We start from the raw sequence: 13,433 nt of genomic DNA on the forward strand, positions 1-13,433 counted from the left end.
ACAAAAAGGTAAATCCACAAGGTGGTAGGTATAGCATAAAAAGCCTCAAAAGATACTCAAAAATAAATAAACAAGAACAAAAAAACAGAATTCCACAAGAGCGTCCACCGGGATCAACAAGAGTACACAGAATACTAGGGCTGGGTGCTAACATACAAACACAGAGCAAAGAACTGAGGGAAACAAAGGGTTTAAATACAATCAGGGGAAACGAGGCACAGGTGCAAATAATAATGGGGATCAAGGGAAAGCAAAAGGTCAAAAAGCACAATGGGGGCATCTAGTGACCAAAAACCGGAACAACCCTGGCCAAATCCTGACAGCAGTATAGACTAACAAGTCATTAGATTGGCTTTTTTAACACATAGGTAAGGCAATAGCAAACTACTAGACATTTATACAGTGCTTTTTACTAAACACAACACAAGTAATTATTTATTCCAATAAAGGTCAATTCAGGGTCTGTGTTTTTCAATAGTTTTAACAATATTTATTCGCTCCTGATTCTTAGTCTCTTCAGCACAGCAAACAGGTTCATCAGCTTGTAGTAATGAGTGACTCTGGAGGCTGGAAATTCCCTCTTTCTATTCTGGTTAGAGCCAGTTTGCCCTGTTCTGTGAAGGGATTAGTACACAGCGTTGTTCAAGATCTTCAGTTTCTTGGCAATTTCTCACATGGAATAGCCTTCATGTCTCAGAACAAGAATAGACTGACGAGATTCAGAAGAAAGTTCTTTGTTTCTGGCCATTTTTAGCCTGTAATCCAACCCACAAATGCTGATGCTCCAGATACTCAGCTAGTCTAAAGAAGGCCAGTTTTATTGCTTCTTTAATCAGAACAACAGTTTTCAGCTGTGCAAACATAACTGCAAAAGGGTTTTCTAATGATCAATTAGCCTTTTAAAATGATAAACTTGAATTCGCTAACACAATATGCAATTGGAACACAGGAGTGATGATTGCTGATAAATGGGCCTCTGTATGCCTATGTAGATATCTCCCTGGCATATTGCATCATTTATGCAGCAGCATACAAGACATTTTTGAACGCACCTTGTTGTGCTGTGCTCATTTGAACAGGAAGGTGGCACGGCGGTCCTTCGTGGGCAAATTTTGTAATCAAAGTCTGGCATTTATGGTGCTTTCAAGACAACTGGGAACTCTGAAAAAAACAAGATTGAATCATGATGATGTCTATGAAATAACACATATGGAATCACGTAGTAATCAAAAAAGTGTTAAACAAATCAAAATATATTTTGTATTTGAGATTCTTCAAAGTAGCCACCCTTTGCCTTGATGACAGCTTTGCACACTCTTGAGAATTCTCTTAACCCGCTTCAAGAAGTAGTGACCTGGAATGCATTTCAATTAACAGGTGTCCCTTGTTAAAAGTTAATTTGTGGAATTTCTTTCCTGCTTAACGCATTTGTGCCGATCAGTTGTGTTAAGACAAGGTAGGGGTGGTAAACAAGAACATTGCACTATTTGGTAAAGACCCAAGTCCATATTATGGCAGGAACAGCTCAAATACGCAAAGAGAAGAAAAGTCAATGAGGAAAATTTAAAAAACGTTTCATCAAGAGCAGTCGCAAAAGCCATCAAGTACTATGATGAAACTGGTTCTCACGAGGAACGCCACAAGAAAGGAAGACCCAGAGTTACCTCTGCTTCAGAGGATAAGTTCATTAGAGTTACAAGCCTCAGAAATTGCAACATAAATAAATGCTTCACAGAGCTCTAGTGACAGACACATCTCAACATCAACTGTTCAGAGGAGACTGCGTGAATCAGGCCTTCATGGTCAAATTTATCCAAAGAAACCTCTACTATTGAATTTTTTAATATTTCACCTTTATTTAACCAGGTAGGCCAGTTGAGAACAAGTTCTCATTTCCAACTGCGACCTGGCCAAGTTAAAGCAAAGCAGTGTGACAAAAACAACAAAACAGAGTTACACATGGGATAAGAAAACGTACAGTCAAAAACACAATAGAAAATCTATGTACAGTGTGAACAAATGTAGTAAGGTTAGGAAGGTAAGGCAATAAATATGCCATAGTGGCGAAATAATTACAATTTAGCATTAACCCTGGAGTGATGGATGTCCAGATGATGTTGTGCAAGTAAAGATACTGGGGTGCAAAAGAGCAAAAATAAATACATAACAATATGGGGATGAGGTAGTTGGGTGTGCTATTTACAGACGGGCTGTGTACAGGTACAGTGATTGGTAAGCTGCTCTGTTAGCTGATGCTTAAAGTTAGTGAGGGAAATAAACCTCCAGCTTCAGTGATTTTTGCAATTCGTTCCGGTCATTGGCAGCAGAGAACTGGAAGGAAAGGCGGCCAAAGGAGGTGTTGGCTTTGGGGATGACAAGTGAAATATACCTGCTGGAGCGCATGCTATGGGTGGGTGTTGCTACGGAGACCAGTGAGCTGAGATAAGGCGGGGCTTTACCTTGCAAAGACTTATAACTGACCTGGAACTGTTTGGCCATAATGACCATCGTTATGTTTGGAGGAAAAAGGGGGAAAAGAACACCATCCCAACCGCGAAGCACGCGGGTGGCAGCATCATGTTGTGGGAGTGCTTTTCTGCAGGAGGGACTGGTGCACTTCACAAAATAGATGGTATCATGATGAAGTAAAATTATGTGGATATATTAATGACAACATCTCAAGAAATCAGTCAAGAAGTTAAAGCTTGGTCGCAAATGGGTCTTCCAAATGGACAATGACCCCATGCATACTTCCAAAGTTGTGGAAAAATGGCTTAAGGACAGAAAGTCAAGGTATTGGAGTGTCCATTACAAAGCCCTGACCTCAATCCTATAGGAAATTTGTGGGCAGAACTGAAAAAGCGTGTGCGAGCAAGGAGGCCTACAAACCTGACTCGGTTACACCAGCTCTGTCGTCAGGAGGAACGGGCCAAAATTCACCCAACTTATTGTGGGTAGCTTGTGGAAGGCTACCCGAAACGTTTGACCCAAGTCTAACAACTTAAAGGCAATGCTACCAAATACTAATAGAGTGTATGTAAACTTCTGACCCACTGGGAATGTGATGAAAGAAATGAAAACTGAAATAAATCATTCTCTCTACTATTATTTTGACATTTCACATTCTTAAAAAAGTGGTGATCTTAACTAGGCAAGTCAGTTAACTGACCTAAGACAGGGCATTTGTACTAGTTTTAAATGTCAGGAATTGTGAAAAAACTGAGTTTAAATGTATTTGGCTAAGATGTAAGTAAACTTCCGACTTCAACTGTACTTGAAGGTTGAGTTATTATTATTAAATGCATAGATGACAACAGAGAGTAGCAGTGGTGTAAAGAGGCGGTGGGGTGGCACTGCAAATAGTCTGGGTAGCCATTTGACTAGATGTTCAGGAGTCTTATGGTTTGGGGGTAGAAGCTGTTGAGAAGCCTCTTGGACCTAGACTTGGCACTCCTGTACTGCATGCCATGCGGTAGCAGAGAGTCTATGACTAGGGTGGCTGGAGTCTTTGGCAATTTTTAGGGCCTTCCTCTCACACCGCCTGGTATAGAGGTCCTGGATGGCAGGAAACTTGGTCCCAGTGATGTCCTGGGCCGCTCGCACTATCCTCTTTAGTGCCTTGGGGTCGGAGGCCTCACAGTTGCCATACCAGTCAGTGATACAACCAGTCAGGATACTCTCGATGGTGCAGCTGTAGAACCTTTTGAGGATCTGAGGATGCATGCCAAATATTTTCAGTCTCCTGAGAGGGAATAGGTTTTGTTGTGCCCTCTTCTCGACTGTCTTGGTGTGCTTGGACCATGTTAGTTTGTTGGTAATGTGGACACCAAGGAACTTGAAGCTCTCAACCTGCTCCACTGCAGCCCTGTTGATGAGAATAGGGGCATGCTCATACCTCTTTTTCCTGTAGTCCACAGTCATCCCCTTTGTCTTGATCACATTGAGGGAGAGGTTGTTGTCCTGGCACCACACCGCCAGGTCTCTGACCTCCTCCCGCAGGCTGTCCGGTCGTTGTCTGTGATCAGGCCAACCACTGTTGTCATTTGCAAATTTAACGATGGCATAAGAGTCGTGCCTGGCAGTGCAGTCATGAGTGAACAGGGAGTACAGGAGTGGACTGAGCACTCACCCCTGAGGGGCCCCTGTGATGAGGATCAGCGTGGAGGATGTGTTGTTACCTACCCTTACCACCTGGGGGTGGCCTGTCAGGAAGTTCAGGATCCAGTTGCAGAGGGAGGTGTTTAGTCCCAGGGTCCTTAGCTTATTGATGAGCTTCTGAGAGCACTATGGTGTTAAACACTGAGCTGGAGTCAATTAATATCATTCTCACATAGGTGTTCCTTTTGTCCAGATAGGAAAGGGCAGTGTGGAGTGCAATGGAGATTGCGTTATCTGTGGATCTGTTGGGGCGGTATTCAAATTGGAGTGGGTCTAGGGTTTCTGGGATGATGGTGTTGGATGTGAGCCATGACCAGCCTTTCAAGGCACTTCATGGCTAAAGACGTGAGTTCTACGGCCTGTATTTGTTTAGGCAGGTTACCTTAGTGTTCTCGGGCACAGGGACTATGGTGGTCTGCTTAAAACATGTTGGTATTACAGACTCGGACAGGGAGAGGTTGAAAATGTCAGTGAAGACACTTGCCAGCTGGTCAGCGAATGCTCGCAGTACATGTCCTGGTAATCCGTCTGGCCCTGCGGCCTTGTGAATGTTCACCTGTTTAAATATCTAAATCACATCGGCTGCGGAGAGCATGATCACGTCTTCCAGAACAGCTGGTGCTCTCATGCGTGTTTCAGTGTTATTTGCCTTGAAGCGAGAATATAAGTAGTTTAGCTCGTCTGGTAGGCTTGTGTCACTGGGCAGCTCTCGGCTGTGCTTCCCCTTGTAATCTGTAATGGTTTGCAAGGACCTGCCACATCCGACGAGCGTCAAAGCCGGTGTAGTATGATTCAATCTTAGTCTTGTATTGACACTTTGCTTGTTTGATGGTTCGTCAGAGGGCATAGCGAGATTTCTTATAAGCTTTGGGGTTAGAGTCCCGCTCCATGAAAGCGGCAGCTTTAGCCTTTAGCTCAGTGCGGATGCTGCCTGTAATCCATGGCTTCTGGTTGGGGTACGTACGGACGGTCACTTAGTGGACGTTGTCATCGATGCACTTAGTGATGAAGCCAATGACTGATGTGGTGTACTCCACAATGCCATCGGACGAATCCCGGAACATATTCCAGTCTGTGCTAGCAAAACAGTCCAGTATCTTAGCATCTGCTTCATCTGACCACTGATTTTATTGATCTAGTCACTGGTGCTTCCTGCTTAAATTTTTGCTTGTAAGTAGGAATCAGGAGGATAGAATTGTGGTCAGATTTGCCAAATGGAGAGCGAAAGAGAGCTTTGTATGCGTCTGTGTGTGGAGTATAGGTGGTCCAGAGTTATTTTTCCTCTGCTTGAACATTTAACATGCTGATAGAAATTTGGTAAAACAGATTTAAGTTTCCCTGCATGAAAGTCCCAGGCTACTAGGAGTGCTGCATCTGGGTGAGCATTTTCTTGTTTGCTTATGGCGGAAAACAGCTCATTCAATGCTGTCTTAGTGCCAGCCTCTGACTGTGTTGGTATGTAAAGCAGCTACAAAGAATACAGATGAAACTATCTCCGTAGGAAGTGTGGTCTACAGTTTATTATGAGAAACTCTACCTCAGGCAAGCAATAGCTCGAGACTTCCTTGATATCGTGCACCAGCTGTTGTTTACAAAAATACATAGACTGCAGCCCCTTGTCTTACCAGACACGGTTCTATCCTGCCGGTACATCGTATAACCAGCCGGCTGTATGTTGATGTTGTCGCTGTTCAGCCACGACTCCATGAAGCACAAGATGTTACCGTTTTGAATGTCCCGTTGGTAGTTTAATCTTCTGCATAACTCCTTGATTTTATTGTCCAAAGATTGCACGATTGCTAGCAGGGAGTGGGGGTTTATTCGATCGCCTGCAAATTCTCAGAAGGCAGCCGGACCTTCGGCCCCTCTTTCTCCGCCTCCTCTTCACGCAGATCAGGGGGTATGTTCCCGAGGAAGCAGCGTATCCTTCGCGTCGGGCTCATCAGAGTCGTGAAAGGAAAAAGATGATTCTGCTAGTTCGTGGTGAGTAATCGCAGTCCTGATGTCTAGAAGATATTTTTGGTCATAAGAGACGGTAGCAGCAAATAAGTTATGTACAAAATAAGTTACAAAAATAAGTTACAAACAACACAAATAAGCAAACAAACAAAAAACACAATCGGGTGGGGGCACGTAAAACATCTTACCATCTTCTCCGGCACCCATGGCAGTATACCACTGCTATCAATCATGTGAAAAGGATGTGGTTGTATTGGAAGAAATATGCAACACATGATGTATAGTTGTTTTCTGGGGGAGTGGTTAGGCAGCAAATGGGTGAAGACGGAGCCACTCAAAGACACTTTTCACGTCTTCTGGATGACCAAGTAGGCAGAGGGGTCTCAAGGTTGACAGCTCTCTGATGCATGACAGTGAAACAGGATTCCCGTTGGCGTTCTGTACTGCGAGGACAACACTTCTATACACTCAGTTCTGTTCTGGTAGTTTTTTTAGAGACAGCCCCGCTGATGGACTTGTCAGCAGCCACCTGTGTGTGTGTTTATGTCTGGATGAGTGGGAGTCGAGTTCTGTTGTTTACCACATTCTGTTCTGACCCTCTCTCTCCCATGCAGCATTCAATCAACTACGATATTCAGTTGAAACCCTTAGCTAATGTATTATTTCAGTCCAAGGGGTAAGGTTTCTGGACTAAGCACAGTCAATTGGCAGATACTGTATTTTCACAATATACATAGAGATTACTTTGCTCTGGATAATAGACACTTTCATTTACATACAGCTAGCTGCCTTTGAAAGCAGTGCAACAGTTTTGTAGTTCTAAATCCTTTATCAGTATATTCATCTACTGAGACCCATCTACTGCAGTGAAGCCAGGAGAGACAGATGTGTGTCAGATGATCCAACGCACAGATAAGGTCTATAATCACCTCCCTGTAGGACATTAAGAAGATATTGTCACTGCGCCCAGATGATCATCGTTGACACTGCAGAGATAGTGTGGAGTGGTATGGAGTGTAGAAAGATAAAGGGTGCCAAGGAGCGCATTCATCCACATTCATCCTCCGCTCTTTAGTTTATACAGTGTATTCAGAGAATGTACAGGAAACTTAACACACACTTATGCATAGGCTATAATCATGTCCTATTGAATAGTCTACACACAAAGACCAGTCCGTGTAGTCGACTCTCATTTCTACGGACCTGTCGTCCAGACTCAGAATCAAGAGGCTCCCAATATACTTTCCTCAACCTTTTTCAATTGCTAATTGTACTGCGTACATTTACAGAACCATACTTACTCAGTTACTATCTGACAGGCAGTATATTGTAAACTACACTGAGTGGACAAAACATTAGGAATAACTGCTCTTTACATGACGTAGACTGAACAGAATCCAGGTGAAATCCTTTAGTGATGTCACTTATTAAATCCACTTCAAATCAGTGTAGATGAAGGTTAAAGAAGACAGGTTAAAGAAGGATTTTTAAGACAAAAGACAAACTATTTAAAGTGCCGTTGAACAGGATATGGTAGTAGGTGCCAGGCACACCGGTTTGAGTGTGTCAAGAACTACAACGCTGCTTTGTTTTTCATGCTCAACAGTTTGCCGTGTGAATCAAGAATGGTCCCACGACCCAAAATACATCCAGCCAACTTGACACAACTGAGGGAACCATTGGAGTCAACATGGAGTCAGCATACCTCTGGAATGCTCACGACACCTTTGGAGTCCATGCCCAGACAAATTGAGACTGTTTTGCGGGCAAATGGGGGTGAAACTCAATATTAGGAAGGTGTTCCTAATGTTTTGTACACTCAGTGTATAACTAGTGAAAAGAAAGCAGTCTGTCTTCAATGAGAGTATATGAAGGTCCACGCTCAAAGTCTGCTGTTCAATGGACGACAGTAACCCTGTCTCTTGTCTCCACTCTCCTAATGAATTGGTTTTACCCTGTTTGGGAGCAAATTACCCTTCCCTCCCTTCCTAATTTTTCAATTTGCTATGTCATTTATATTTAATTGAGGATCACATTGGGCCATATTAGTCCCACAAATAGGATGATATACTTTATTGAAGTGCAGCTTAATAAAGAGGAACTCGCAACCCAAACATCAATTGTGGCCCTTGGAGGGAGACTAGGGCTCTCTGGCAGATTGGGGGTATTGTATAAGAGGCTCTAATTATTTATTGGAGGGCAATCCTGGTTGCTGCTCCACTACCTAGTCCCACAAATAGGATGATATACTTTATTGAAGTGCAGCTTCATAAAGAGGCCCTCGTAAACAAAACCTCATGTGTGGCCCTTGGATGAGACTAGGGCTCTCTGGTAGATTGGGGATATCGTATAAGAGGCTCTAATTATTTATTGGAGGGCAATCCTGGTTGCTGCTCCACATATATTATATGAACAATCTTGTTTCAATGTGTTGTAATGAGAAAAAAAAGAGTGTTGTGTCACTCTGCTAGTGTTTCCAACTCATATTCTTTAACCAAATAGGAAAAGCTTGTTTTCACCTGCCGAGACCTGGGCCTGCATGGGAATGTAAAGGTATTAGTATTTTTAAACATCAGAGCACCTTGCAGGAAGGTGACTTTTCTTTTTGTTTGGGGAAGTGTAATTTTGTTCCCTATGAAAACAGCAGCAGGCATGGCATAAACGTATTCTGCTGTGTGCATAAAGACAAACCCTGCCCCGATATTCAAGCATATGGGGCCACATTCAAAAGCTTTAAAAGTTGGCAAAAAGATGTGTAAAATACAGTTGGCTAACAAAGTCTGTTAAACTTTCATTTTCGTTGTCTGCTTTTTCCTTTGGATACCTGAGCTAGCTATATACACTCAGCACGATGGAACTTCACAAATCACTGTGAAATCACCAAAGCCTTAACCTCCTGTCTCTGGGTGGAGTGGCTGGTTATTTGCAGGGCTGATTTCAAATGACTTTTTGGCAGCAGATCTTCCCTTCAGCCTGTCGACAGGATTCCTTAGGGACAGAGGGGCCACACATCAAAACGCCATTAGGCCCCCGCCAGACGAGCGTGTGCCCAGACTGTCAAATTTGGGCCGAGCCACAGCCACCCTACCACCCTCTACCATCTCCATGTGTCTTTTGCCCTTTTCGTCACCCCAACTCAACCGTTAGATGCAAAACTACACAACATGAAAAGGAAATGTTTCTTTCCTTGTCTTACAAAACACCTTGGTAGACCAAACAATTAAACACCACCTGGGCCGTGACCCTAGCCCCAGGTGAACTGAGTGAGAGACACAGTGGTGTTAGACGGGGAGTCTGTGAATAAATCGATTAGGGAGCCTTTGACGGATGGTGTTTGTAGGGGCGCACGACACACCAGATAATTAATTTGGCTAGGCGGAAAAGCCGTGCCAGGACCATTCGTCTCGGCACAAATTTTGGCAATTTCCCGGGTCAAGGGGCTCAATTAAGGAGTGTTCCCAACAGTTTGGGGGAAATAAGGTGTGTTGAGGAATACGCAGTGCTGACGTATCAGATGTATGCATTAATGATGAGAGATTTAAGGAAAGATAGAGGTAAATAAAGGAATAGCTGAAGGTGTATAAGCTCTGATCACACCAGGGAGATTGCACATGGAGGTAAAGTCATTTTCTATATAGTACACTCATGTTAAACAAAACAACATCATTTAGCTAGTCAATACCTTGCTCTCCTACATGTGCAACAGTGCCAATAACTGAGTTGCTTCCTGCATTTCTGAATACCCTGTCTGATGAGTTCCACCCCGCCGTAATCCTCACTCTCTGATTCAATGCCTCTCTAGATGATTTATGTGGCAGGGTCACTGTATGACCTCTAAACCCGCCCTATCCATACAGCACCTGTCACCAAACCCAGCCATGTGTGCAAAATAGCAACTTTTCATCCTCCCTAAAAAAAATCAATTCAGTGGGAAAGTACGAATGTGATAAGTAAAACAGGTGTGCGCTCTGAATTTGCTAACGAGGGAGCTGAACTGCACGCGCCACTGACCACAACATCTGTCACGCAGCTGAATTAGATTCTACCCCTGGAACACAGTTTGCAGAGTGAGAAGAGATGATGGGAAGCTTCGATTGGATACAAATTAAATGTGGGGGGGGAACAGAACCCCTAGTACGCAAATTGTAGGGGGCTGGTGACATTATAAGGGGGGCACATGGGGGGGGTGCAGACCCATACCTGTCAGAGACCAGGATGGTACCGCTTCTGACCCCTATACCCTCCCCTAAGAGATGCAAATGAGCTCATCAGCCTTAACGAGGCCTAATCGGAGGTGTTTGTGTGTCCCTGAAGGTCGGCGGACAGTTTACAGAGCCAGCACTGGGACAGCTTGCCACTTCCTGTTGGCTAGGGTCAAAATCAAAGTTGATTGGTTGCGTACATATATTTGCAGATGTTATCGCAAGTGCAGCGAAATGCTTGTGTTTCTAGCTCCAACCGTGCAGTAGTAATACCTAGAAAACAATACGCACATAATTTAAAAGTAAAAATAAAGAAATTAAGAAATATCAGAATGAGCAATGTCAGAGTGCGGAATATAAATATATACAGTGTCTTCGGAAGTATTCAGACCCCTTGACTTTTTCCACATTTTGTTGTGTCACTGGCCAAGTGGAATTATGAGACATTTTTGCTAATTAATTCAAAATTAAAAGCTGAAATGTATTTTTTTTGGCAAGCCAAAAATAGTTCAGGAGTGCTTAACAATTCATGTAAGTTGCATGGACTCACTGTGTGCAAAAAGTGTTTAACATGATTTTTTAATGACTACCTCTTCTTTGTAGCCCCCACACACAATTATCTGTAAGGTCCCTCAGTTGAGCATTGAATTTCAAACACAGATTCAACCATAAAGAGGTTAAGGAGGTTTTACAATGCTTCGCAAAGAAGGACATCTATTGGTATATGGTTAAAAAATTTAAAAAGAAGAAGACATTGAATATCCTTTTGAGTTATACTGAACAAAAATATAAACGCAACATGCAAAAAGTGTTGGTCCCATGTTTCACCAGCTGAAATAAAATATCCCAGAATTTTTCCATACACACAAAAAGCTTATTTCTCTACAATTGTGAGCACAAATTTGTTTACATCCCTGTTAGTGAGCATTTCTCCTTTGCCATGATAATCCATCCACCTGACAGGTGTGGCATATCAAGAATCTGATTAAACAGCATGATCATTATGCAGGTGCACCTTGTGCTGGGGACAATAAAAGGCCTCTAAAATGTGCAGTTTTGTCACACCACACAATTCCACAGATGTCTAAAGTTGAGGGAGAATGCAATTGGCATGCTGATTGCAGGAATGTCCCCCAGAGCTGCTGCCAGAGTCGTGAATGCTCATTTATCTACCATAACGGCATTTTAGAGAATTTGGCAGTACGTCCAACTACTCCCGATGATACATTGGGCTGACCGCACCACCCTCTGGAGGTGCAATTGCCTGGTACAGCAATTGTGGATGGCGCAATTGCCGTACCAGGCGGTGATACAGCCTCACAGGATGCTCTCAATGGCGCATCTGTAGAAGTCTGTGAGGGTCTTAGGGGCCATGACGAATTTCTTCAGCCTGCTGAGTTTGAAGAGACGCTGTTGTGCCTTCACCACACTATCTGTGTGAAGGGACCATTTCAGGTCGTCAGTGATGTGCATACCGAGGAACTTGAAGCTTTTGACCCTGCCCTGTCCATGTGGAAGTGCTCTCTCTGCTGTCTCCTGTAGTCAACAATCAGCTCCTTTTGTTTCGTCCACCAGGGCTCTCACCTCCTCCCTGTAGGCCGTCTCATCATTATTCGTAATCAGGCCTACCACTGTTGTCGTTGACAAACTTGATGATTGAGTTTGAAGCTGAAAGACCTTGAAATGTGTCCATTTCCAAAAGCAAAAAGATTTCCGGCTATGATAGATGGCACAATGGAGCAAGGCATCCATTTTGTGTGTGTGTGTGTGTGTTTTTGGGGGTGGGGGGTAGTACTTTGATAAGACTCTCAACAGTGGGTGAGTACTGTTCATAATTGTATTGGAAACCAGGGCAGTCTGGCTGACAGCAAAGGTTGCACAGGATCCATATAGCTATTCCGTTGCAACATACCCACCTACTGGGTATAGAGGATAAGTGCATCCTAGAAAATAATGGAAGCCACCTTACCCACAAAAGAAGTTCCATTAAAAGGAAATAACGTTGGCGTTAAAAAAAGTGCGAAATTGGCAGAACAATGGAATAAATACAATTTGATTTAAAACATATTGATACAAAAGTTCGGCTTTGTTACAAAGTTGGTGTTTACGAGAAAAAATAGTTTGTAGGTTTCATTTGTTTTACGAATATATTTCCAGAGTCGCCAACACAGTACAGTAGTTTGTCAAACACCACCTGTATTCCCAGCGCAAGTTACTCTCTTTCCTCATCCTCACGCCACTCTGTAAATGTCCCTCCCTCCCCTCATTCATACTCCTCTTGCCGAACCTCCTCAATTTCTGCAAATCTCCCCCGCTACTTTTTTCTCTCACCTTTCTCTAGCTCGGTGGTCACCAACCGGTCGATCTTCAAGGCATTCCTAGTTGATCATTGAAATACAGTCTTGCGCTTCTTTTACTGTTTATTTGTGTTGCGATGTTGAGAATGGGTGCTCATGATTCAGAAGCCCTGCGCACCGGTTGGCATTTAATTTGCATTTAATTTGTCTGAAAAGACAAAGAGATCGATGGCTGTATCGTGTGCATATTGCGCTGGTCAATCCGATAGATCAAATCACCGGGCATACGGCTTCGACGACCCCAGCCATACTAAAGTTTGATACTACAGTACGTGGTATATCAACCATGCCGAGAGAGACTGTCAAAGAATAGAGCAAAGAGCTACTGTTTTTATAAATGAGTTCATGTCTACGTTTATTCAGCACCGTCAACTCTGTTTATATTGAACACTATTACAAAACATAAAAACGCCAGTCTCCCTACTGGGGGATTCTGCAATTTCGGGCATTTGGGCTCTGAAAACTGTCAGAAATTAGGCGTAGACAATGTCATTTCCATCATGTCATTAAACATCCATTTTGAAAATGAAATCATACAATTGATTTATAACACATGTGTACATTCATTGATTAATTGAATATTAAGTGATTTAAGGTTTTCCTAATAATAATTCAACCCGACCCCTGAATCTATAAACTTGCATTGTGACTACTGAAAACATTTATGTATCATGAAAAATAAGATATTTCCACCCTACCTTTTTATGATAACAACCATATGATTTCCCTATCTAAAACAAATCAATCAATGTAAATT

This window comes from Oncorhynchus masou, chromosome 13 (genome assembly GCF_036934945.1).
Source record: "Oncorhynchus masou masou isolate Uvic2021 chromosome 13, UVic_Omas_1.1, whole genome shotgun sequence".
Taxonomy (NCBI): Eukaryota; Metazoa; Chordata; class Actinopteri; order Salmoniformes; family Salmonidae; genus Oncorhynchus; species Oncorhynchus masou.